General features: G+C 38.0%; 1 long non-coding RNA gene across 1 annotated transcript; it reads left to right on the top strand.

The window, feature by feature from the left end:
- Positions 1-831: 831 nt before the first annotated feature.
- LOC147653973 (uncharacterized) lies at positions 832-23,641 on the top strand. The gene is made up of 2 exons (XR_015284158.1): positions 832-897; positions 20,489-23,641. It is a non-coding gene; the product is annotated as an uncharacterized LOC147653973 (long non-coding RNA).
- The last annotated feature ends 1,625 nt before the right edge of the window (positions 23,642-25,266 follow it).

Raw genomic sequence — 25,266 nt, 5'->3', positions numbered from 1 at the left:
TTACTTAACACTTGACCTATTATCAAAGAGGATGATGGACTCTCTGCAGCACATGCTGGGTCACACGAAGAGGAGGGTAATTGCTGTTACAATGGTCTGGTGAGGTGGATGTACACATACATACGTATATAGGCAATGATAGAGACCTATGTGAGGGGAGTATTCAAGAATGAATCACATAAGAGAGAGCAACTTATCCTGGCTCCACTGAACATAGGACTCTTTATGACTCCTGCTTGCCTAAAGCTACTCCTGCAACACTTCCCTTGAAAAAGTGCAGTGAATTGATAGCATATGTCAGAATGAATCAGTAGGTATAGTCAGATGTTCCCTGAAGGGCTTGTGCATTAGAAATCATGGTAAGAAGAGTATGGGAACTGAACTGGCTGGGATGGATAGTGGCTTAGCTCAGGTGACTTGTACAGAAGGCATAAACCTGAGAGCATGGGAGGAGGGATCCTGAAGGATGGAAACTAGGATGTTACTGGGATCATTCCATAACAGGCCATGTTTCTGGTTCTGGCTCTCAGTTGGTTCAGGACCTGTCACATATAAGGTCATGTCGCTGGTCTGTGTTTGCCATTGGACCCCTGCCCTTAGGTACCTAGGTATCTATTGTTAATTTCACCATATCCCTTGGTCTTTGGAGCTTGCCCCAGAACATGTGGTATCTGCAGTTTGTTATTTTACCATCAATAAAGTATTTCAGACAACTCCATCGTTCCTGTCCCTCTGTTTTGCCACACTTACCTGGCCAGACCGGACTTGGAGTCACAGTGAGCTGACTGTGACACAAGAGAGCTTGGTTGAAGGTCCCTAGCTCCCATAGGAGGTCTTTTCTGTGCTGTGTCTCTTACTGGGAATAAAAAAATGAACAGCATCATGGTATTTCTGAAGGTAAAGTTGAAATGGTAGCTCTGTTAGTCAGAGCCATATGTACTACCCTTAATTCAGCAGAAGTGTCTACTGACATTGTTGGCACTCACAGTGAGCATGGGTGACACAGACTTTCACACTCTCTGCAGTAGTTTGCAATTTCTCTGAGAACAGGATTTTCTGGGGTGCAGGTCCTCAGGTTAGGCTGTGTGTCAGGAAGCTTTTTTAAGATTTTTTGTGGAATGGCATCTTTTCAAATAGTGTTGGAACAGATGTTCACTACTGACATCAGCCTTCTGTGGTGCCCAGTGACAGGACTTGAGAAAATGGCCTGAAATTCTGTCAGGAGAGGTTTAGTTTGGATATTACTAAAAGGTTCTTCATCCAGAGGATGGTTGGGCACTGGAACAGGCACCTCAGGAAATGGTCACAGCACCAAGCCTGACAGAGTTCAAGAACGGTTTGGATAATGCTGTCAGGCACATGGTGTGATTATTGGGCATGTCTTGTGCAGGGCTAAGAGTTGGACTTGATCCTTATGAGTCCCTTCCAACTTAGCATTTTCTGAGATTCTGGGATTCTGTGATATTGCCACAAAAAATACCAGTGTGACCATTCATATATTTTCTACTAAATTATGCTTATTTAATATTCTAAGTACTATGGAAAATGGAATGTATTCAGAGTTCATTAAGGTGGATAAAATTCTCCTGAGTTTTCTGCTTGGATTTCTTCTTTGACTTTGTATCTTTATAAATAAACAAAGACAAGTTCATGTTTCAGATTATCTTTCAGACATCAAATGGTGTGGATTCATTTTACTTAACCTTAGACGTCTATAACATTAAACTTTGCCTTGAGCTAGATCACTCTGAGCTGTCAGCAGTCAGTGCAAATGAGCAGGTAGTTTGAGGGCAGGGTTCATGTCGTGTATTACATATCCATCTTGGGCTGAAGTGAATTGTGTTCCAGAAATTCCTCTCTCCGTAGGACCAAAAAAGATTAGATTGTTCCTTCAGATACAAACATCTCATCCTGCTCACATCAGTGCTGTCTCTGTGAATTCACACCTTAACACGCCTAGTTCATCTACTAGTGTGCCTATAGGTAGTTTTATGTCTGATACTGGATTTATGTCCATGTTATGGCTTGAAAGTATTTTTTTAACTTGGCCCAGTTACACTGCTCAAGATATCAGTTCACCACACAAAGAAGAACTGAAATCCACTTGAGGTTTCTCACATTTATTTAGCTGAAGTTTATGTGCTTTCCAAAGGAGGAAACATTTCCATGGATGTAATATGTGCCCAAGAGGGCTACCCTGAACTTCATGTGCTGTACAGCATACATACAGCTCATAGACAAACCATATGACAATATCCATAAGCTTCGTAGCAAAAATGGGATTAATTTCCCCTCACTCCACTGTACACAGTGTATTGCCTCTCCTGCACACCACAGGGACATTCAGTGTGGAACTGCACTGTTGTTTTTGTTGGCCCTGCTCCTCCCCTCCAAGAAGCCAGGTCTTGAAGGATTAACAGAGATCTTTTATCCTAAAACTAAACCAGATTTTTAATGTGAATCTTTGTCATTAAATAGTGATCAAATTCAATGATGTCTTTAAAAACAAAACAAACGTATACAAAATTATTTCTCAAAAGAATCTGTCAAGAAAGAACTGACAGATCTCAATGATCCTCATCAAACAAAGTGTCAGCTTATGTTTAGTGAAGGATGGTAGTTTTCATTTGGAGATAGAAGATACAATCTCTACATTTATTTATAAACTCCAGAAACTGAAGGGGGAAAGATGAATAAATGAAACTATTTTAAATCTAGAAGAACTTTATTGTTACCTGAAATGCTGTTCAATGTTAGCACATTTCTTTTTTTTCATGTTAGCTTTGTTGGTTTGGAAAACACAAATAATGATATTTAATATTTTAAATTTTTGTTAAAATTCTGATCACATGAGCTGTAGATTACTTGCTCCTCAGTGTCTGTGATTTTTAGTTTCATCCACTTTCAATCAAAAAGGGCAATATTATAAGGAAACAGAATTTTATTAGTGTTGTTTTATTTTCTGTAAATTTGCTAGGACATTGGTGCAGCTGCTCTTTATGGGTACAGAGAACAGTGAATCTTTCACCTTTAGCTGAAGCTTGAAGAACCTGAAGATACTCAGTTCTTCTTCTAATTAGGTTAAATGTAAATAACTCATTTTATTTATAAAGAATATAATTCTGAATTTATTAGTCATCCTTAATTCATACCTCTCCCAACCTAAAATCTAAATGGCAATGCAGACTAGTTCTGATTTGGACCGTCTTACCTAGAACTGTTTCCTCATTTCATTTGTCTTCTTATTGCACTTTGAAAGATGTATTTGGGTAGTTTTCCAGTTTCAGAATGAGGCCATACTGGACTCCCCTCAACAGTGAAGTTGAGGGGGGTCCAGTTCTCCTCTCTTTTTCATGCTGGAAATGAATAGCTTGAATATACAGATAATTTGCTTATAGGAATTCCTTCTGGTTTGAAACCTGACATACACAATCTTAAAATTAAAAAAATAATAAAAAATAAAACAAAACTCTGCCTTGTCTATTATTGTATAATAGCCAAGAGATAAATGGGAGGGGGCAGGCAGGGGAAAGGGGCAAATGAAATGAAAAATAAAAGGAGAAAATGGTTAAGAGATAAAATATTATATATGGGTAATTTTCTGAAATACTGTCAGTGAGCTGTCCCATATACAGAATAGATTATTAATAAATCTGCTCAAAGTAAATGCATTGTGATAATCTAGTAATTTACAATTATTAAGTATTTCATATACTAAGATAACAGAATATTTCACTGAAGACAATGAGGATATATTACAAAGTCTTATGGCAAAGATTAATTCTAGTTGTAATTCTAAAGGGCGTATTTCAGCTGTTGTATTTCCTTTCTTCTATGTGAATTAGAGTGTCTTTTGAATATGGTAATACCTGATTTTATTGCTCCTGTATTTTCCTTAGAAAGCTATAGCTCAGATCTTGTGATACTAGATTTTTTTTCCCCCATTTTAAAAAAAATCTTAATTTTGTTACAGAAGAAGATTTTAAAGACAAAGTTTTAAAAACTAAAATTATGAAGCAGTGTGAATCAAGAGAATATTTGGAGGGCTGAGGTCTCCCCCTGTTGTGGCTGACAGTGTCATCAGAACTAAATAAGTGGCTGTATCTGTTAAATAGCTTTTTAGGGCTCGAGGCATTTTTTTCAGATAATATGTAGTGGAACTGTTGCTTGCAGATGTAGTGATGGGATTAATTAGGCAGTTGACAAAACTCTACAAATGTCACGCAAGATCATAGCCCCAAACTGCCTTCTGACTTTTTATGCTTCTGTTGTAAGAGGCCAAATTGAATTATGCTAGATACAACTTTTTTGAGTTGTACTGAGTATTCGTTTTGATATTTTTAAGAATTTAAATTTAAATATTGATTGCCTGTAATTTTGTGTGCTCCTGTAATTGTGGGAGTGCAGCATGTTCTCAGAAAGGAAACTCACTGAAGAAAGGAAACGAACTGTTCTCTACCAGAAAACTGAACAGCATGTTGAAACCTCATGCAAATACAAGTTAACGGCAAATGGAGGGACAAATGGGCTTGGCAGCCTGTCCTTAAAATGTCATTCAGAGAAAAAAAAATAAATCCCTTCCCATGGAGTACATTTGAAGAGGGTTGGGAGATCATTTGAGATTCCATGTCAAGTATATTTGTTTCAGCAAAATGGAAAACTTCATACTGCATTTCCTTTATTTTTTTGTCAGTGGTTTGAAATGTTCCTGAACTGCTCCAAGTATCATTGAACATAAAGTTTTCTCTCTCCTTCATTTTACTTAACAAGAAATAGGATACAACATCATATCTGTGGTTTTCTTCAAATGACCCGAAGAACAGAGCAACTAGTTAAGAAGAAATTCATGTTCAAAGAGTCAGTCATCAGCTCTGGCTGTTATCTTCCTCTGCCTCATATGAGTGCCACTCAGTCATATGTCTGTGCCACGCACCGACCTCAACAACCCAGGACACAGGAACACTAGAAAACAATATTTTTTATTCTTGTAGTTGACTGAATGGGGTGGGTTGCTATGCATCAAGTTGCTCCAGCAATCGCCCACTTCTGGAGCTCCCCCCACTACCAAAACTTTGCCATGTAAACCAATGTACATTAACTTTCATTCCATCCATATTGATGCTGTCCACAGTCTATAGGAAAATGCCTGTAAAACTATCAGCCAGATAGCAAGATAGAACAAGAGCATCACACTTTAAGTGTTGTGTATGTGGAATGTGGTATTATACAACCGCTGTGCTTAGTTGGCCTGTAAAAAGCAGTGTACAGCAAAAACAAACCTGTTAGTGTGCATGCTGTAATGAAACCAGCAGCAGTTTTAAAATTAAGAATACAATAAATTCCGCCAAAGCCCAGGAAAATAAATAGAAAAAAAATACCTACTGCAAAAATATAAAACAAACCAATCAAAAACCAAACCAAAATCCAGCAGATAGGAGAAAGAACAAAGGGAATTTTACTTTGCACTTTTAGGAATCAGAGGTGACTGCTATAGGATGGTTTCAGCATACAAGGTGTATGGTAGTCATTGACCATACCTTTTTGTTGCAAAGGAGCTGACTATGGGGCTTTGCAGGAAAGAAAGGTAGAATCTCACCTTGTCTTTCCATTTCCTTTGAAAGCCATAAACTTCCCACCTTGTATCCTGCTCCAGCTCTTAGGAGAAAGCATCCATCTTTCATTTCAGCCAGAAATCTCAGCACTAGTCACTGTCCTGTATTTTTCAATTTGTGGCACTCAGTGTTTTTTGTTTTGTAGGACAGTTGAAATTAGGAGCCATGTATGTCACTAGAGGTCTTGCTTGATGGTGACCCTTGGCTTCATCAGTTTCTCATCCATCAAAAGCTCTGGGACAAGACTTGTTCATATTCTCATGTTCTACTTAAACATTTTTTAAGCAGTAGCTTGATAATTGCTATGATTACTGATAGATCTGACGATATTTAGGCTGGGAATTCAAACAAAATATGTAGCCTGTGAACTACAAAGCATATATTCGTTTATTTGAACAACAAACACATCTCGTTCTTCCCAGGTCCCTACAGTTCATCATTTGGGACTGACAGAGCAGTGTCCAGCAGCAAAATTTTGTTTGCTGTGGGTAGATGAAATCCTAAAAATACACTTGAATATGCAATAAAAGGCTAGGGAAGGGAGAGTGGTTGTCTTAATGACAAAAACATTTCTAAAAAATATCCCTCTTCTGTAACAAAAATTCATTTAATATCCTGAGTTCTGAACTGCTTTCCATTAGTGTCCCAATAGACCATGGGAAATGGGAACTAGACCATCTTTCAGATGAAGTTTAAAAAGTGAAGTTGAAACTATTTTACTTTTCTGAACTAAGAAGTTGTGTAACATGGAGGGATGACTGTGGACTTCCAGTGGGGTAAGTGAGGCGGTGGCATTCAGTGGAAAGCAATTGTTCCAGCTTCCTGTATTTATTAGTGCTGAATCAGTTGTCTTCTTCATACATGATCAAGTTTATTGATTTGTGACACATTTCCAAACATGATTGTATTTCATTCAGTATTAGTATTTGCTTTTAGATTTATGCTTTTCAATGGATACCGACATTTATATAAATTATATAACATTGTGACTGTCAGATTAAAATGGTAGGAATCTTTGTTAGGTAATGTTTATGATTGTACTACATTTAAATTTGATGAATTTCAAAGAATATTTTCAGCTTCAAAAAGACATTTTAGAAAAGGGAAATATTTTCACCAATAAGTTCTCAGTGTCAAGAGTTTAAATGTCATGATTTAGAGAAGCACATTTTTTTTAAAAAAGTGGAGTTATATTTAAATAAAATGCAGGTGGAGTTATATTTAAATAAAAGTTATCTGACTTCTATAGAAGCACAAAGATATAGTCCGTTTTCCCTTTGTATGACACCTGAAGTGATTTAGTAAATTGCATTTTTTATTTTAACAGTACTTGATAGAGAAAAGAGTGAGGTTTGTCATGCAAAAAAAATAAGTCTTTCAAATATCTTGTAGTTTTATGAAGAATTTTTATCTAATCAGGTCACATCCCTTTTCTGAAAACCTGAATGCGCTTTACATAGTCATAAATTTTGAAGAAGGAGAATCATGGGTGCAATGTACTCCACTCTTCTACATTTTTGAAAGAAAATTGTTTTACCCTATTTTAAAATGTGTATTTTGTCTGTGTTCTGTATGGTGAGGTCATTTGTATTTAAAAATAAGTATTTTTGCTATTGGACATCAACCACCATAGTCCAAAGTTGCTGGCCTTATCTGTGAGCTGTAAACATTTTTTATAGACAGCCACAAGTATTTTCTTACAAGCTGTTTTTCAGAAACCTCCTATTATATCTTGGAAAACCATACTATTCTCTAAAAACACAATACCTCTCCAAATGCCTTAATTTTTTCATCAACAGATTGATCTCCTACTATAAAAAAGCTACTCACACAGTAAGATACATCGATTAATTAAATTGGTAATGTGAGTGCAATTGGCAAGCTAGAGATGTGGAAAATTGCAGGGAAAGAAAGGAGAATGTTTTACTTACTCTCTGTATTTCAGTGTTCACCTTTGATAGCAAACATATCAAACATCTGTTCAATAACCTTTCTTCAAAGAATCTTTCTTAGAGAAGCCAGGCTGATGCAAATAGTCCCTTACCTTTGAGCTCTCCTACTAAGTTTGGATAAGACCTAATGTCCAGGGTACTGCAGAACAAGGAGAATTAGAAAAATTCCTTCTTCTATAGCACTAAAAAAAGAAAAGGAGAAAAATCTCAATGGGAAACCAGACATATTTTAGCAATCTCCCATACCAGACGTACATATTTTCATCTCTACCCTTTACAATCCAGATGCCTTCTCTCTAAGTAATGTAAGATGTGTCTTAGTCCAGCATAAATGGGCTACACAGCTGCACACTAATAATCCTTCTGTGCTTTCCAAGTTCCTTTTAAAAAGTGGAGGAACAGGTGCCATTGATGCCAAGGGTAGCAGTGCCTGGCCCTGTCTTATGGAGCTTGCTTAATTTACAGCTAAGATTATGTGGCATAGTTGTTTGTGGCAGCCAGAGAAAGGCAGATAACAATTTCACACCAGTTATCTGTGACCTTTGAGAAATCTGTCTGAAGGTGGGTGGGAGAGTTGAGACCGTAAACACAGATTGCTGTGCTGCTGCCCTAGTAACACCTATAGAAGGAAATATACGGTGAGGGTGGTGTTAGTGAAGCCAAAACAAAATATTTTTATTTGTAAAATACCTGCAGTTTTTAGCCAAATTCTTTGAAAACGGACTATGCAGCAGCAGAGGTTAGATGGTGATTGTTAGAACTTCTATAATTGTGATTTTTCACCCAAAAGAAGACTCTGAAAAGCATGTTTGACTTAATTCAAAGCTTCAACATTCATCAATGGTATAACAAGTCAGAGAAATTATGTTTGTAATTTTAAAAAAAAAATTAACTCAAATTATTAAAAATGCACATTTCCCCATAGTTATATGATATGACTTTTAGGTGAAAATGGTGTTTCCCATCTTCAGTTCCTGGAGATAACACTAAAATGGTTTCATGGATGAGGAGGAATCCTGAATTTCTAAATATCATCTTCTAGAAGTTTCAAGTTCCTCAACATCCAGTCTAGGTGACAGTTCATCTCCAAAAAGGTGCACTTTAAATAAAACCACCTGGCTTTTGGAACCTCTTGTATAGCTCATAAATATTAATTTGATTTGAAGAATGGGAAACTCATAGCAAACTTAAGCATCTTATAAAAAAGAGTAATACTAACTGAAAAAAAGATTGTTTTTTTCCTTAATCTCTTGCTAAAAAAAGAAGTCCAAATGTGCAAGGGCAGTATATTAACTGTGTGAAGTAAGTAACACATGGCCTTTAATTATCTGAAGAAATTCTTTTATATTGGGGTATTAACATTTACAGCTGATGGCATTTTGTAAGAAAGAAAACAAGTGATGCCCTTTCTCTGAGTAACTTCATTTATTAATAAATTCCTGTCATGGTCTTGTAGGTTGGTATATTTGGAATTTATGTGGATTATACACAGAGAAAATCCAAGGCAACCAGCTGTAATTTCAATGTGACCTTGACTTGACTTGTGCTAGTAAAATGGTAGTAAAAATGATTGAAAGGAAGGGCGAGAAGTAGACTATGGAAACTCCGTCCAAGTGATTTACTGCTACATACACTGTAAATATCTCTTTAAATTGAGGTGTATTCTTCACTTCTAGACACTGTAGTCACTCCAAGGAAATTACAAAGAAGGGTGGAAGGCAATGAGAATGTGGTAGATAGGCGTCTTGCCTGAACTGTAGGAGACTGCTTTTGTTGTGGACAATTTCAATTTCACCAGTCATGAGCTGGGCTTGCAAGGGAATGGTGCTTAACACTCTCAGATCTGGACTATTTTTGCTTCTCGCAAGTGGGTGAACAAAAAACCTCAAAGAATTCAAAACTGATAATCAGTTTAAGAAAAGTGTGACCTTGACTTGTTGGGTTGAAGCTGTACATGTCTGCACAAGGGTTACTCATTCTTCCCTTTTTTCTGGAGACAGTGCAGTGATGAGAACACTGAAGGTTTTGAGGGCTCTGGGTGTACAATGGGAAATGTGGCCTATATTTGTTTGACTAAAGTTAATGTTTTAGCTTTGTGATCTCTATGTACGGGTGTCGAATCCTCTAATTCTCTAGGAGTCACTAGAAGAAATTTTTACATTTTATCATAAACCTGACTTTTGAAAAAGAATAATTTTAAGATTTTCCAGTGCAGAGTATTCATCAAAGTACAGGGTCTGTGCATAGATCAGCTTTGGGCACCTACAGTACTGCAGAGTTTCTGTAGACAGAGGAATTTTGCAAACTGTACCAGGTTTCATAATGGAAGAAACCTTCCTGAATCTCTTGGAGCTGTAACTGACATGTTGAGTTTGTTACTCAGAGCAAATGACAACTGATTTAGGATAATCAAGCAAATAATATCTTTGCCATATCTTAAACACTTTTACTTGATGAGTTTTGTCACTGTGTCTTAGGAATGGTAACCTGAAGACTTTTTAACAGTTTTTGTAAAAATTTGACCCTATGAATACTTCCTGTCTTTGATTGCAGCCTCATGGGACTTGAGTTCATCAGTTTTATATTAAAGCCCTTATTTTCACAGACTCTGACTGTTCTGAGCTTTTGAAATATGCACATGTTGAGTTTCTTAAATATGCACACTCCTGAGCAGCAAAAATCTCAGACCTAGGCTGGATTTTCAGGTGATGACTTCTCCTGAACAGGGACAGGAAATTACTTAAAATTTATATTCCACAGAGTTTTTTATGTAACTTTATGTAATTTTATTAGAAATTTGATAATATTGCTGGAAAGCCTGAATGGATTAGTATCAACAGTCTAGTAAGAATGGTAAGCAGGTTTAAAAAATCTCTGACAATTGTAATGAACTAGATTTTATTTTTCTCAGTGGCAGTTAAGGAATAAGAAAGTCAAGGTAAGGTGTCTTACAAAACAGCACATGAAATCAACATTGTGCTTGCCACAGGTTGTAGTTCATACTATGCTCTTATTTAAATTGTTACATGGGTGGTTCATCCTTTTCAATATTCTCTCTTTAATGTACCTGGCTATATATAGGAATTTCCTTCATGTAGTTATATCCAGGCCTCTAGCACACACAGAGAAAAAGGATAATATTTAGGAGGTCTTTCCCATAACTATTTCAGGCAGCTAGCTCATTTGCTGGGGAGCTTAGATTTGCTGGAGCTGTTGGAACCTAAGTAGAAATCTAGCAATGCAAAATCTAAGTAAATTAGAACTACCACTAAAAAAACCCCCAACAAAAACACAACCAAATCCAAACACAAACAAACAAGCAAACAAACAAAAACAAGGCAAGAGAAAGAGAGAGCAAATATATTGTTGTGTCTGCTTACTCCTTATTTGCAGTGGTTTCAGCTCTCTTAATGTCTCAGTGTTCAGGATATCCACTACAAAGTACAAGACGTTCCCAAAGCACACTTAGAAATCTGTACAGATGTTCTGCACTCACTTTTGCACAGCTGTGGGCTGCTGTGTGTGAGGGCCAATGCACTCAATAATCAGTCTGTGCTTTACAGTGCAACTGAACTTTAAACACATGGGTTTCAGGCTGAAAAAGAAGCTTTGATTCTTTGATTTTTCTTTTTAGGCTGGTCTAGTGAAGGAATTAATGCATTTTTTTTCAACACTATTGCAATGAAAAGTGATTGTGATCTTCCCCATGGAATTTTGTGAAGCAGAATCACTCCTAACAGCTTCATGATGGGAGGCCTCAAGTAAACCTGTCAGCCTTGGGGGGATTAGTGGGTTTATCCTGAGCAATGTGACAGTCAGAGCTGAGAGGTGTAAAAGCCAGTGACTGGCTTATTAGCTTGCTTGAAGACTTTGTGGAGCTTTGCATAGGGTGGTGGTAAACCCAGTATTGTGACCTATAGCATAAACAATTATTTACCAACTAGTTTCTCCTGTAGTAGTTATTCCCCATTCTCTGTCCTGACCTGTTCTGTACTGTTGCTAGGTACTCTTAAGTGCTTCTTATGTTTCACCCCAGTGGAGAACTGGGGACGTGGTAATTGCAGAACAGTGGAGGTGGCTAATAAAACCATAGTTCTAAAATGAGCCCTGCTTTTTGTAGCTTATTATTTTTTTCAGGAATTCTTCCTTTGGGATAAAAAATTGTTGAGTCAGAAAGGGATAAGGACAGGTGATGCAGGTTTAGATGCTAAATGACTGTGTTCAAGAGATATTATCTGCCAAAGAAGTAACTCCTTCCCAAATTCATGGTTTATCAGGATGTTGTGCCTGTCTTTTTTGTTTAGCTGGAGTGAGGTGCACAAATGCAAAAAAAGGAGATTTAGGATCCAATATGGACAAATGCCCCTGACACTAATAATGTGAAATAATAAAATTAATACTTTGTAAAAACATCTATTTTTAAAATTATTGCAGAAGCTTCAGAAATTCTCTTTTACATTAATTTAATTCTTAAAGATAGGTAACATGGAGCACTGAGAAAATCATAAATACAATGATTCAATGCTTCATATGTGTGTCTACAATTTCTATATACAAACCAGTATCTTGATGCTATTAACCCAACCAAAACACTGAGGATCTCTTGGACTTGTTGTTATGAGGAATCCTGGACTGGCTAATAGGAATAAGAAGCAGCCAGCTAGCTATGAAAAAAACCCCAGATCTTAAAAAATGGAGGCTGTTCCTCTCACTCTAGACAAGAGCAGGCCAGACAGCAGCTGAAAAGAGAAAGCACTTAAAAGGAGAAAATCAAATAGAAAGGTAATTTCTATAACAGTTACAAAAAATGAGACTAAAAGATGTGTTTATATTAAAAAATTGTTATAAAAATTGCTTGAACAAAATCACCAAATTACTTCCACTACCATTTGGAAAGTGTATTTATATTTTGGTAGCACTGAAAATGAGGGACTTCTCATCTTGGGAGAGTTTACAGCTTTGATTTTTGTATGTCTTGGATGCTGAGAGCTCAAGAAATGATGGCCCCCAGGCCACTCAGCAATACTCGTGGTAGCCAGCTAAAACATGCTTACAAACACCTATGTGTAGAGCAGCCATTGCCACAAACTGGTTTGAGTGGAGTCCCACTGGTGACAAGGTGTGTATGTATCTTGAAGTCTTGTTGTATTAAAATTCTTTGCCAGGAGCAGGGCGTGTATAACTGGAGGAGAGCACAGCTGTTTTCATTCACAAACATGGCTGAAACTCCCTGGTGTTTCTTTATAAAGTGTAGACAGATTGGTTTTGATTGTGAAAGACTCAAGGACTTTGCAGAAAGACTGAACAATGATCCAGGAAACCATTGCAGAGAATTTTCTGGCAATCCCAGGGGAATCCAGGAGGCCTTAGACAGAGAGCCACAAGACAGAGACAAGTCAATGGGAAACACCCTGACCTGAGAAGACCCATAAAGCAAGTGCTATGTATGGATGCACACTAGTGCAGAAAACTATTTTAATAATTAATGATGATCATAAAGCACAATATGGCCCTATTACAATATAGAAAAAAGTAATTATAAAGTTTCTGCAGCAGAATATGGATTCATTTATTTGATGTACATTTCAGGCATTTTCTTTGAGAAGTGTTTTATGTGGATGTATTTTTAAATAGAGTTATGTTTGTGCATATAGCTTTTCATACCCATTAAAATTCATACCCTTTGCAAGAGAATAAGGATTTAAAGTAAGAATGGAGGATAAAAAGGTTCAAAGAGCTCAAAAAAGTGATGTTTGATGAAACTGCCAGCTAGAGCGTAGATTGCATAACCTTGCCCTGACCAGTCTGCATAGTCTGCAGGCCCTGTGCTGCTTCCCCTGGTCCAGTCCTGTTAACTGAAAAAGAAATTTTTGAATTTGGGATAAAAAATTTCTTCTAAGTGACTGTCTTTTCCCCCTCAGTGTCGTTTGCAGACATGCTTCTTAGTAGCTGTCAATATGCATTCTTTCTTTCCTTATGAGTGAAGTCTAGAAATTAACTTTGAAGTTCCTGGAATAACGTCTGCAGATCATTATCTATGTAAGTCCCATTTAGTTTAATTGAGCTCCATTTAAACTTAAATATGTTGTCTTGAAAACCATTTTCTGGAACAGTCCTCAGAGTATCTTGGAAAGAATTCCATTCTTGAGGAAAATCAGTTCAGTTTTCCTAAACCTTTGCCTATGGGAAGTTAACATGATCTTTAATCATTTTCCAGGGCTTTTTACCTGCTACTTTTAATACATTTTTAAGGAGCTCATTTTGTTAAGAGCATCTCAGCACTCATAATGAGCATGAGTAATACTTTGGTTTGTTTGCCTCAAACTGGAACAGAGTTAAAACACAGCCTGCTTCAAGGAGCCAGCTGTTTTTGCATTATCTTTAAACAAAGAGAGAGAATAAAGGTTGTTCTGCATAGAAACTGTGTGCACTGTAGCCTTCACTGTGTACACAGTTGGTGAACATACCTGAGCTCACACTGACCTAAGCAAGCCCTGGTTCTGCCAGAATGACAGGGACTGGTTGCTGCAGATTCCCAAGAAGGGGAGGCTTTGAGTTAATACTGAGCTGACCTCTATGACAGCGAGCACACCTCACTAAGCTCACTGGAGGGGAGCTTGAAATTGTCCCCTAGAGATGTTGTCATGGATGTGACCATGCTAGATTCTATTCACAGTTTGTGTTTTGGGTTTAAATGGAGTTTCAGGATGTAGATCCAGAGCTATCTTCTACCCTTGATTAAACCTGCAGTGCTTTTATCTTCAAAAAGGTGAATAAAGTCAGTCCAAATACTCTTTTTCAGTACAGAAGTAAACTGTTTGTAAGAGGAATGCATTATGCCACAACAGAAAAATGAAAAGAAAGAAAGAAGCTGCATGAAACTGCATCTGTTGCTTGGATGGGATCAGAGGCACTACTTTTAGTGAGGCAAGTTCTCCCCAAGGATTTTCCTGGGAACATCTTGGAATGTAGCACTTTTTTGCCTGACCTTCCTTTGCATGGAAAACAAAGCATGAGATAAAGAGTAGAACTGGGCCAATGTGCAGTCAGCCCTACTCCCACCATGAGACAACCAAGGTGTGTGAGTGGCCACTAAAAACTGGGAAGCAGACCTTGTCTAGTAATATAGACTACCTTAGTGGTACAGAACATAGCAATAGATTCCTTTGGTTTCCTTTGTCACTGATGTCAAAAAGAGGCAGGTTTGAGGAGCTCATGTGAACTTCCCTTTTAGAGCTGCCTGTCTCTTTCAGTGAATATAAAAGGAGTTGGGGCAGCTGAACTCTTATCGTAGATACCAAAGTCTGATAGAATGATCCGAGACCAGAGAGTCCTTCAGTTGGGCCTGAGCAAGTGCTTTGTCCTTTGAGTCTTTCAAGAATCTGAGGCCTTAAAGTGATGCACAAAGTCTAGATCCTGGAAAGATCCCATCATATGTGATAATTAGGAAGAATGGTTCACTCATTAGTTTCTGAACACAAGAGAAAAAGGGAACCAGATGCATTCCTCACTGAAATGGCATGTAAATTTTATTTTCTAGTGACTAAGTAAATAAAATGCTCTTCTACCTTGCTAGTGGTGTGGTACTATGCAATCTTGTGATGTAAGCTTTCAGCCAGAGGGGACAGGAAATTAATCAATTCTAGCATGTGAGTGTCAGTAATTGTTTTTCCTAGTATGAATTTGAAATGAAATGTACTGCAAAGAATGTTTCAGTTCTGGGGAAGATCAATCCACTCCTGAGGCCCAGTCCTTGTTAATAAGTTGCTTCCTTGCAAATAGAAACTCAGTGATCCTTGAAAAATCCAGAGGCTTGTATTTTAAAAACATCGATGTTGCTGCAGGCAAGGTGATTGCAGCCATTAGTTCCTGTTTATGTCAGAGGAGGATCTGGCATCAAAACCCCAGAGGATTCCTAAACTGTCTCACCAATGCCTTAAAACCAGAAAGTCCTTATTGCATTTACAGTAGGAAAATCAGTGAAGTCAGAAACTTCCCCTTCACTAGAGTCTCGAACCGGAAAAATCAAAGCAATTGTAAATGAGAAATACTGCCTAGTTTTCTTACTGTTTAAGTGTTTTACACCCTGCATGTTTGATTCAGGTTTCATATATTCTCCCTAGTAGCCATGAAGAATGAACTGGGAGACTGCTAAACTGTGATCACACAACTTTATGGTTCCTTTTTTAGGAATTTTAGGTGCCAAAGATGTTTATAAAATAGATGTCTAGCCTGTCTGAAGCAGAGTCAACCTTTATAAACCAAACTGACGTGTTACTAGTACTAACCATAATTATTAAATAGTAATTGTGTTGCCTTAATCTTTAATAATGTCTAAAATTAAAATTGTCAGAAAAACAACTGCCACCAAAAATTCTCGTATAGCTAAATAGTCTTTAAAACAGGAGTTTACATCGCAGAAAGCTGATCCACACTAAAGGGAGCAAAAAGTGGACAGCTGCTTTTTGCTAATTTGCTCTAGCCTATTTAAGCTAACACAATGGAAAAGGTCATTCAGGAAACTTCAGGACCTGTCATCTGCTTTACCTGTTTTAAAGTAACTCTTGAGAGAAAACCTCATCAGAGAGGTGGAAAAGAATTGAAATGAGCATGAAATATAGCATGTGTTTCTCACTGCTCCTGATGTTTGTCTAAGAACTAACATGTAGGAAAATTACTAAAGATGGTAAGTCGGTCAAGAATAACATTTCTTCCTTTGCAAAGAAGAGTGTTTCAGAGCAACTCCAGTTCAATGACCTTCTGGTGAATTTAGAAGGGAATTCTGGACAGCTCCGAGGTTCTTGTTGGATCTGCCTGGATCTTGAAGAATTGGATAATTAGAGTTTCCCAGCCCTGTGGCTATGGGAGCTGTTCATGTGGCAGGAGAATGCAGATCCCATACACTTATGGCAATGTGTGTTGCAGGTTGTGATGAAACTGACTGCCAAAACTGTTTTCTATTTAACATTGCTGGTTTTGACAGATGTAAAGTATTTTCTTCCAGAATTGCAGTGAGACACTATAGGATGATGAGGATATATCTCTGTTTTCTGTTCTGCTTTGCTTCTCTCCTCTTTTCCCGTCTCTCTACAGACTTTATTACTTAGTGAAGGCAGTGTCTTTCTTTTTCTCCCTTCTGGTTCTCTTCTAGTTTTTTAGACTCATGAGCTGCCTTTTATCTTTCCTGGACCCTTCTCTAGTTGATGGATGTTGGTAATGGGGGTAATAAGTGGCTGGAGAAAGTGTCAAGAGCCAAGGATGGGGAGGAGGCAGGTGGGTGTGGTAGTGAAGACAACAGCTCCTTTTTAGTGATTCTCCAAGGGTGGAGAACCCTTCTCCTTTGGGAGAGGGACATCTTGCCACTAAATTACACATGAAAATATTTAACTAAACTGTGAATCTTTTATTTTATTTTTGTTGAGAAAATTCCTCAGGGAGAATATACTGTGTCCCCACTTTAGGTGAAACAAAAATATGAACCAGCTAGGGTCCTTTCATCCAAAGATGATCCAAAGATCTTAAGTATTAAGCATCATAGATCAAACTTTAACAAAGGTTGCTTTATCCTTACAATGGTTTTTCATTCCTTGTCTCAATTTCACGTGGAAATGAATGAAGACTGTGCCAAATATATTTAGTTTTCAAATAAACCAATAGAGTAGAGCTGTGCTTAGGACATGATTAAAGAGGGTATGTCATCTGAACTGAGTGTGTTAGTGGAGATGACAAACTGTTACTCAGGACTTCAGACAGAGTTATTGATGTCAGGCTGAGCAGGTGTATTGATGAGGAAAGTTCCCTCTCAATAAATATGTAAATGTGTGTATGTAGTTGAAGAAGATGGGCAGAGACAATCTCTAAGCTAATGGATGGTTGATTTTTACAGGCAGCAGTTCCAACTCAAGCATAACATTTTTCTTTTGTCTTGAATGCCGGAGGGCTTGCATGCTCTGACCTTTACCTGATCTGACATTATGACTGTGCATCTCCCACTGGTGTTAGTGGGAAGAAACACTGATAATGGTCTCTGTCAGTGTGTTTGCACTGGAGAAACAGCCAAGACAGCTGTAATTAACATAGACTAGCACCAGCAGTCTAGCTGTGGTCATAAAGAAACCCCATGTCTTTGTGGGAATAGTGCTTCCACCAAGCTGTCTTAGAAATTGCTGCAAGGCTTTGCTCCAACAATGCTTCCCACCGCATGATCCAAAGATGCTCTTTGAGACATAGACTGTGGTCCATGAAATGACTGGAATTGATTTATTTTATTCACATGAAAGTTCATTTCTTTTTAAAGCAGTGCTAAAAAATAAAAAGGAATACATGAACACTCAAGTTTTGCTCTAATTTTTGCTTAGTTATAAAGGAACAATTGCAACAAAGCAGTGAGTTGTGGTGGCACAAAATGGGCAGTGATTTCTCAGGTTAAAGAAGGATGAGAAACTGTTCAACTCCATGCTGTTCTGTTGCAAATGGCTTGCATCACATATCTCCCCAGTAGGAAAATGTATTTTGAAGCCTAGCTGTGAGAGAGAAGGAATGACTGCATAGTGGAAGATATCTCTTTGCAGTTTATAACATGGAAAGGCACTACTTGGAAAACTTTTCAGAGGTTCTATTTTTGTGTTAAGGACCATACAAATATAAATGCAGAGTGGCAGGTTAGAGCAGGAGCAGCAACTCTTTGTGAGCCATCTCTGGCTGTCCTTAGTTCTCTTATCATTCTCCACTGAGCTGTCACCTCCTGTGGCATTGAACTATCATTTTTGGAACTTCTGATTTGGTGCAAGGGTAGCCATTCCTTTGAAGGGGAATAGGATTTATGCCAGTAGATCAGAAAGGACCACAGAAAATTGCTGCCTGCCTCAATCTAATTTCCTTCCAGGGCTTTTCCCCCTAGCTATTTTTTAATGGGGTGTGTGATTAGTGGGGAAGCAAAGTTGACTTACATTTACAGATTGCATCATCTCTGCTGAGTACCAGGAATCCCCAAGGCTCTGGCACTGCTCTCAGTAAAAGAGCAGGCTTTTCTGAATGGCTTACATTTCTCCTGCCATTAATTCTCCTTTAGCTTTCTCTGCTTGTCTGTTTCCCCTTGCTTGTCTAGTAAACTAAACTAACCTTATTTACCTCCCTCAGGTATTTTCATATTTTTCCCTGTGATTAGTCATCTGTGTCAAGAGAAAACTGAAACAGGTTTACAGTATTGCTAGTGCAAAGGTTGCTCACATGAAAAAGAAAGATCTAGCTTCCAGATTCATTGACAGAGTTACAGAAACTTGCCTGTTGAGGAGGTTACTTGCAAAGCGTTTTGATGTATTGCTCTCTCTTTGCACCTTCTCTCTTGGCCTTAACCTGAATATGTCTCCTGGTGCTGTATCATATGGGTTATTGCTGCTAATTACAAAATATGTCACACATTAAATCCAGAACACAGAGATATTTGGGCACACTAGTGCAGATCCTGAAAAAGTATAAGCAATCTAAGCAGCTTAGTACTTTTAATTTTTAAACAGTAAATGGAATTTCTACTTGTTTTTCATCCATTACAAAATTTTAAAGGCAGAGAACTTCTTCTCTAAGTATAAAGTAATCAACTGAGACTAAAATATAAGATTTTTTCTGTAGTGGATTAGGCTATTTTGTCATTGTCTGTAGTATCCTGATACTGTCTGTCACAAGTAGCAGAAAGGTAGAGTAGAAAACAAGGAACATGACTTCTTTTAATGTTTTAAAGAAATTTTATGGTGGCCTGTACAAAACAATCTTGGCCCATGCCTGGGGCTTCTGGGTATTATAATAACAGCAGCTTTCCAAGATAATATGATTTTCTTTTTATTCCTAAATTTCAAATGTATGAAAACTTTCTCCTTCATCCCCATGCCATTAATAATACAGCCAGTCAGGAATTATTGTTATGTTACTGTCTGCATCTTTAGACAGAGGTTATGAGGAAGTGAGAGCACAGAAATGGTGGCAGGCTTAATGACTTCTGCTTGCATTTAGCACATGACTAAGCCACTCTCCATACCGCTGATAAGAAAGCTTAGTCCAAATCAGTGTTTGAGCCCCTAATAACTGCCATGTATCCTTTATGATGTAAAAATTAGGTTAATGCAGCTCATGTTCTATACACCTGGCAAACCATCCCTGCCCTTACTGTGTTCAGGCTTTCTGTTCTCTCCCTGATCTACCAGGAGTAGGAAAGAGCTCTTAGAAATGTCCTGCACAGCCTGATGGTAGTATGGAGGATCTGGGCCTTCTAAAACCACATGTACAGGGTTTTTTTGTCTTCTCTTTTGCTTTCTTTTTTTCCACTCTGCTTATGCTTTGAGAGAGATTCAGTGGGTTTCCTCTGCAAAATATTGTTATTCAAAAGTCTGGAATGGGAGATCTTGAGGAAGCCTTTTTTCAAGATGCTGGCAATGACAAAGTCATGGGTCACCAGCAATACTGTGTTCACAGTCTTAGCTGGAGGGGTAGACATGAACATGGATGGATGATGGGAAGGATGACTGACAGGAAGAGATTCTGCAGGGCACAGGACCTCAGCAGAGCATCTACCTCTTTGTATAAGTTTCATTCTACAACTTTTAAGCTCTTTACTGCTATTACATGCTTGAAGACAGCTGGCCCATCCCTGTAAACTTGCTTGCAGGCTCCTAATCCTGGGAAAGCACTGTTGTTTTTGTAAAATAAATACAACTTATTACTATTTGAATCACTTTTTAATTAATATGTAAAACTTTTAGTGTACTGTGCAATCTATTCTATTATTTCATAATCAATTAAAGTTGTCAGATTCCAAGTCTTTAACTGAGAAATCTATGCTGCATAATTTCAGTGTAATAAATCATGTAGTATTTTGTGCCAAAGTTCCTCTTACCCTACTTTGACTGTATTCTTCTGTCTTTTGATGTGCAGGATGGAATGTCAGTTTGGAATAAGGAGATAACAAAGTATACGGGAATTGGAGGAGGTGATGGATCCAAGGGCACGACAGCATCCTATTTCTGTACCTACTGAAAGAGGACATAAGCAAGCCAACCCCAAAGTCCTTAGTGTTTGAAAGGAGAACACCAAAAGTTACACAGCTTGGAAAAATTATATTGCCCAAGTGACGCTCAGGGGAGGCACCACCAAATGTTGAAGGAAATAGGAAGCCCACAGCAGGTGCTGGAATGGTACCTGCTGCTCTTGCTGAGGATGGTGAATTATGGGATGGCAACTGAGATTTCCTGCAGGATGGTTCTACTCATGGCTGCAGCTGGAAATGTCATAGTGGCAAAGATAATACAAGATTTAATCCAGAGATCTAATGGTTTGGCACGATAGTTGCAGAAGTGGCCCTGAATAAATTTATATGGAAAAAGGTTCTAACCATTATGGTGTAAGGTTCTGGAGCAAGTCTCAAGGAGAGGCATTGAGGAAGGGGAAAGAGGGTATCAGTGGTTCTGCTGAGGGGTGGTGCTGCTGTTTGCCGGATACCAGTGGGTATTAACAACCTGGTTTGCAAGGGACAGAGCTCTGAGGTGAGGGCTCAAGTCCCAAGCTGTCTCATGTTCTTATTAGTTTTGGGGTTTTTTTCTATTCTGACCCCTTCCCAATTAGGAAAATTAAATAATTATCAGTACTTTCTAATTTTTAACAAGACAAGAATCTTTGACGTCCGATGATGTAACACCAGAATGCCAAGACACCTTAATCAGCCCATTCCACTGTCTTATGCTGAATCATAACAGTCAATTCTGTTGTTTAATAAATGTTGAAACAGCACCACTTCCTTTCTGCCTGCTTACCCAGCTTTCCTGACAGGGAGGAAGAACAGGTTTAACTGACCAAAAATCTGGCTTGTGTCTGACATTATTTTTGATAAAATGTGGCATTCTGAAACTACCCTTCAGATCTTGTAGAAATGCAAAATTATCTGGTTCTGGCTACTCTGGAGACTCAAGTAAATATTCCTATACTTAAGACAGGATGTTAACAGCATCTGCAAAAATTCAGGAAGATAAACACTGCATATATTTGGCCATAATTTCATATTGTTTTGACTTCCTGAAATACTTCTTTTTCAGTCGTAGAACTAAAACATGCTTGTATTCTTTGTCTCTTCTCAGAAAACTAGAAGTTCCAATCATTTAAATCAACTTTGTGTAAGTCAGGGTGACCTAGTGGCATAGAGTATGGCCTATGCTGTATTTCAGATAAAGAGCAAGACTTCTACCAACTCACTAAAACTCAGTACTTAACAATAGCTTTTTTTGGGAGCCCCAATGAAAGATGCCTACTGTGTCTAAAAAATGGGCTATTTTAGCTCTAAATTGCCACTTGCCTCCTACTCAGTATTCTGACACTTGGGACTATTTCTGCTTCATCCTTGAAAGTCTTCCCAGTACATAATACCAAGCCGAAACTCATAAGCAAAGTCCTGTCCTTGCATGACTTTTTCCTCTCATTTAAACAAATTTTAAAAAAATCAAACAAAAAAAACCCCACAAAATTTTTTCCTCTTTCCTGATGAACATCTACGCAGCTAGCTCCTGCATGAGTCATCAGATTTCTCAGCTGATAACTTATCTATTAGATTTGTCTGTCCTCACCTTTTTTATGCATGAAGTTTAAGTGATCTATGTGGGAAGATTAAACCTTTTCTTTTTAATTTATGCTATTTCATGGTATAAGCCAGGTCATCTTAATACTAGTTACTTTATAAAGTCAAACTGCTTTATTGCAAACTTCCATCAGCATTATAGTAAATCAGTTTGTTGTTCAGGCAGTGTGCCATATAATGTCTTTCTTAAAAAATCTTTAGATTTCTGCCCTTACCCAGACTTTTCTCATCTAATTTAAAACTTAATTTTATCTTTCATCCCTTTGTGACTTTCCAGTCAGAGTTTCCAGAGCTCTGTTATGTCAACTCTTTAGGTCTGGTGCCTCAAATCAAAAAAATTTCCGTACTTCCTATATAAGAATAGAGATTGGAGGGATGTACACATCAGAGCAAAGTCCCATTTTATTTGCTCTCTAGCATGCCCATTTGTTTTCAAGGGTCCTTGTAGCTGACTGCTCTGCTATTATGATTAAAACCCTTACTGTGGCTCTGAATTCTGAGAAGCTTAGACATATCTGAAGAATTTAATTTACAGTCATATGAAGAAACTTAAAAAATAATGTTTTTTTTGGACGAGCTGTTTAGTTTGCTCTTAGTGCTGCTATTCTACAGCAGAGAACAGAGGAAGGCAGTCTCATTTTAACATAACAGAAAAAAGGTCTTCCCAGGCATTAAAAACTCAAAAATCTTAATATTAGAATGTTAAGGAAATGTTTTGAAATAGCTATACTGCTATTTTTCATGCTGCCCTCTCAAAATATGAGTTAAACAGTCTTGTGAACATTAATATGTAAAGTCTCAGTGTGACACTACTGGGGTCAGAGATGAAGAGGAGTGAATAGTCCTTACCCTGCCCTTATAGAATAAAAGCAATCTTCTTAGACTTAGATAAAAATAGGTACTATTAGGTAATGTTTGGGAATTTCTTTTTTCCAGATTGGGCTTCCAGTAGAGTATAAGAAAGATAGGAAGGCACCTCTTACTGAAAATCAGTGTGAACTGTCACCACCATTTTTTTACCATCTTCTGAAAAGCCCAGCAACCTAACCTTCCCTTCCCTTTCCCTTCCCTTTCCCTTCCCTTTCCCTTCCCTTTCCCTTCCCTTTCCCTTCCCTTCCCTTTTTCCCCCACTTTTCCCCCACCTTTCTTTTCATTGCTTCATTTAGAAAGTACAAATAATTATTGCCTTCCTTCTACTGCACCCTTCTATTTCTTTTGCAGAGATTGATTTGTACAGTCATGGAAGAGCTACATTTTTATGAGTTGTGTTCTCTCTGTGTGCATATGTGGAAAGGACAGAAGAACATCTGAGAGAATGCATAACTTGTTTTCTAACAGTTGTTGCATTTCCCTTTCTCAAAACTCTTTGCTTGGGCTGCTCTTTCTTACTGTGTGTTTATCATCCAAATGAAATTTTATACCAACAACTTATATATAAAATAAAGGTTCTGAAGAAATGTGCAGAAGTTTAACATCATTTCTGTCTTGATACTTAAATAGCACAACTGATGAAACCACCCAGGAAGCATCTGTATTTGACTGAGAGGCTGGGGTGTTTTTCTGATCCTGATCTTTCATTTCAAGGAGAAAAAGCCTCCCTATGGGCAGACTACAGGAGCCAATATTCCCTGTAGTAGAGATAGACAACTTTATATATTTTTGGTAATTCAGTTTTCTTAACTGACTGCTAATTTTCTCTTCCACACCCCATCTAAATAAAGAATGAAAAAAAAAGAAAAATTAATTGAATCCCCCCTTATTTGAAGGGCATTGCAATGTTGCCATTGTATTCACCTGTGTTAAGACGCTTCTGAAAGTATTTTCAGTCATTTACTCTGTCTGTGATGTTTTCAAGCAAGAGACTATAACAGTCCTTATAAATATCCCACAAGACTGGGAAATTGTCTGGGAGCAATTTGATCCCAGAGATCCCAGAGAGGCAAGTGTTGATGATCCAACCCTACCAGAAGCAGAGTCTGAGAGGGCTTTTTAACCCACATTTACTCTGCTTTGCAGAAAAATAGCTGTAAAAACAGTAATTTGTCTCTTAAAAACTATGAATTCAATTGATACAGTGATACGACTGCTAACCACATGCTCAAAGGTGTGTGCTCCTCTGCTGTTCTCACCTCCTCTTACCAGGCACTGCAGTCTGGTTTCCTCTGCCACAAGATGATGGCATTAGGACCAGTCATGTGATGGGACTTGAGGTTCAGCAGAGCAGTGTTTCTTAACAGGGCTACTGCTTTGTTCTTTGCAGAGCCTTCTGCTACAGACTAGTGGGGATTTGGAGGGAAAGTCTGAATAACGCTTAGTCACAAGGTGATGTCTCGGTCCTGCAGCAAAGATGTTTGGCAAGTAAAGAGAGCTGCTGTGTGTGACACATTTGGACATCAGGCTCTGAGAATAAAGAGGTGAATCCTGTTATAGCGTAAAAAAATCCAGCTAGTGCCTGTAGTTGTTATTACCTAAGGGCCCTGGAAATTCTTGCCCTCTATGAGCAGGATTAAAATTAACAAATAATGAACACAGCTAGTGAAAAAAATTCTAGTGTGGGTGGAAACTATTGTGTACCATTTGGATTCATATTGAAATTCTCCCTTAATTAACAGAAGAATAATATGAGAACTGTGTTGGTTTCAGGGACCCGCTAATTGATCTTCTGGAAGAATAAAATATACTTTCTGCTTTAAACAACTGAATCCTCACTAAAGAGGTAAGAGGCTTGTTGCAGAGAACTGGAATTGCAGGGCATGTGCTTTGTTGTGCTCATAGCTGTAACTAAAGTCAAACCAGAAAAAGGGTGCTGGTTCTACTAATACAACTCTTCTTTTTAAGGAATTGAATGTGAAAATCTGCATATGCCTCACATGCTGCTCTTCATGGCCAGAAGGACAGTGAAACTCACAAAGCTTAAAAAGAGAAGGGGTGTTCCAGGTACGACAGTTTCTGACAATCACACTTGTGCTGGTCACTTCAAGAACACTTCATGCTGAGCTTTCAATAGTAGCTAATTCAGTGCTGAATCAGTCACTAAAGCCTTTGGAGTAGTTGTGCCTTTGGAACGGAAGAGTTTGAGGAAAGAAGA

The sequence above is a fragment of the Cyanistes caeruleus genome, chromosome 3, assembly GCF_971803275.1.
Source record: "Cyanistes caeruleus chromosome 3, bCyaCae1.hap1.1, whole genome shotgun sequence".
NCBI classification, from domain to species: Eukaryota; Metazoa; Chordata; class Aves; order Passeriformes; family Paridae; genus Cyanistes; species Cyanistes caeruleus.
The sequence above is the reverse complement of the archived record's forward strand: the minus strand, read 5'-3'. Positions and strand labels throughout refer to the sequence as shown.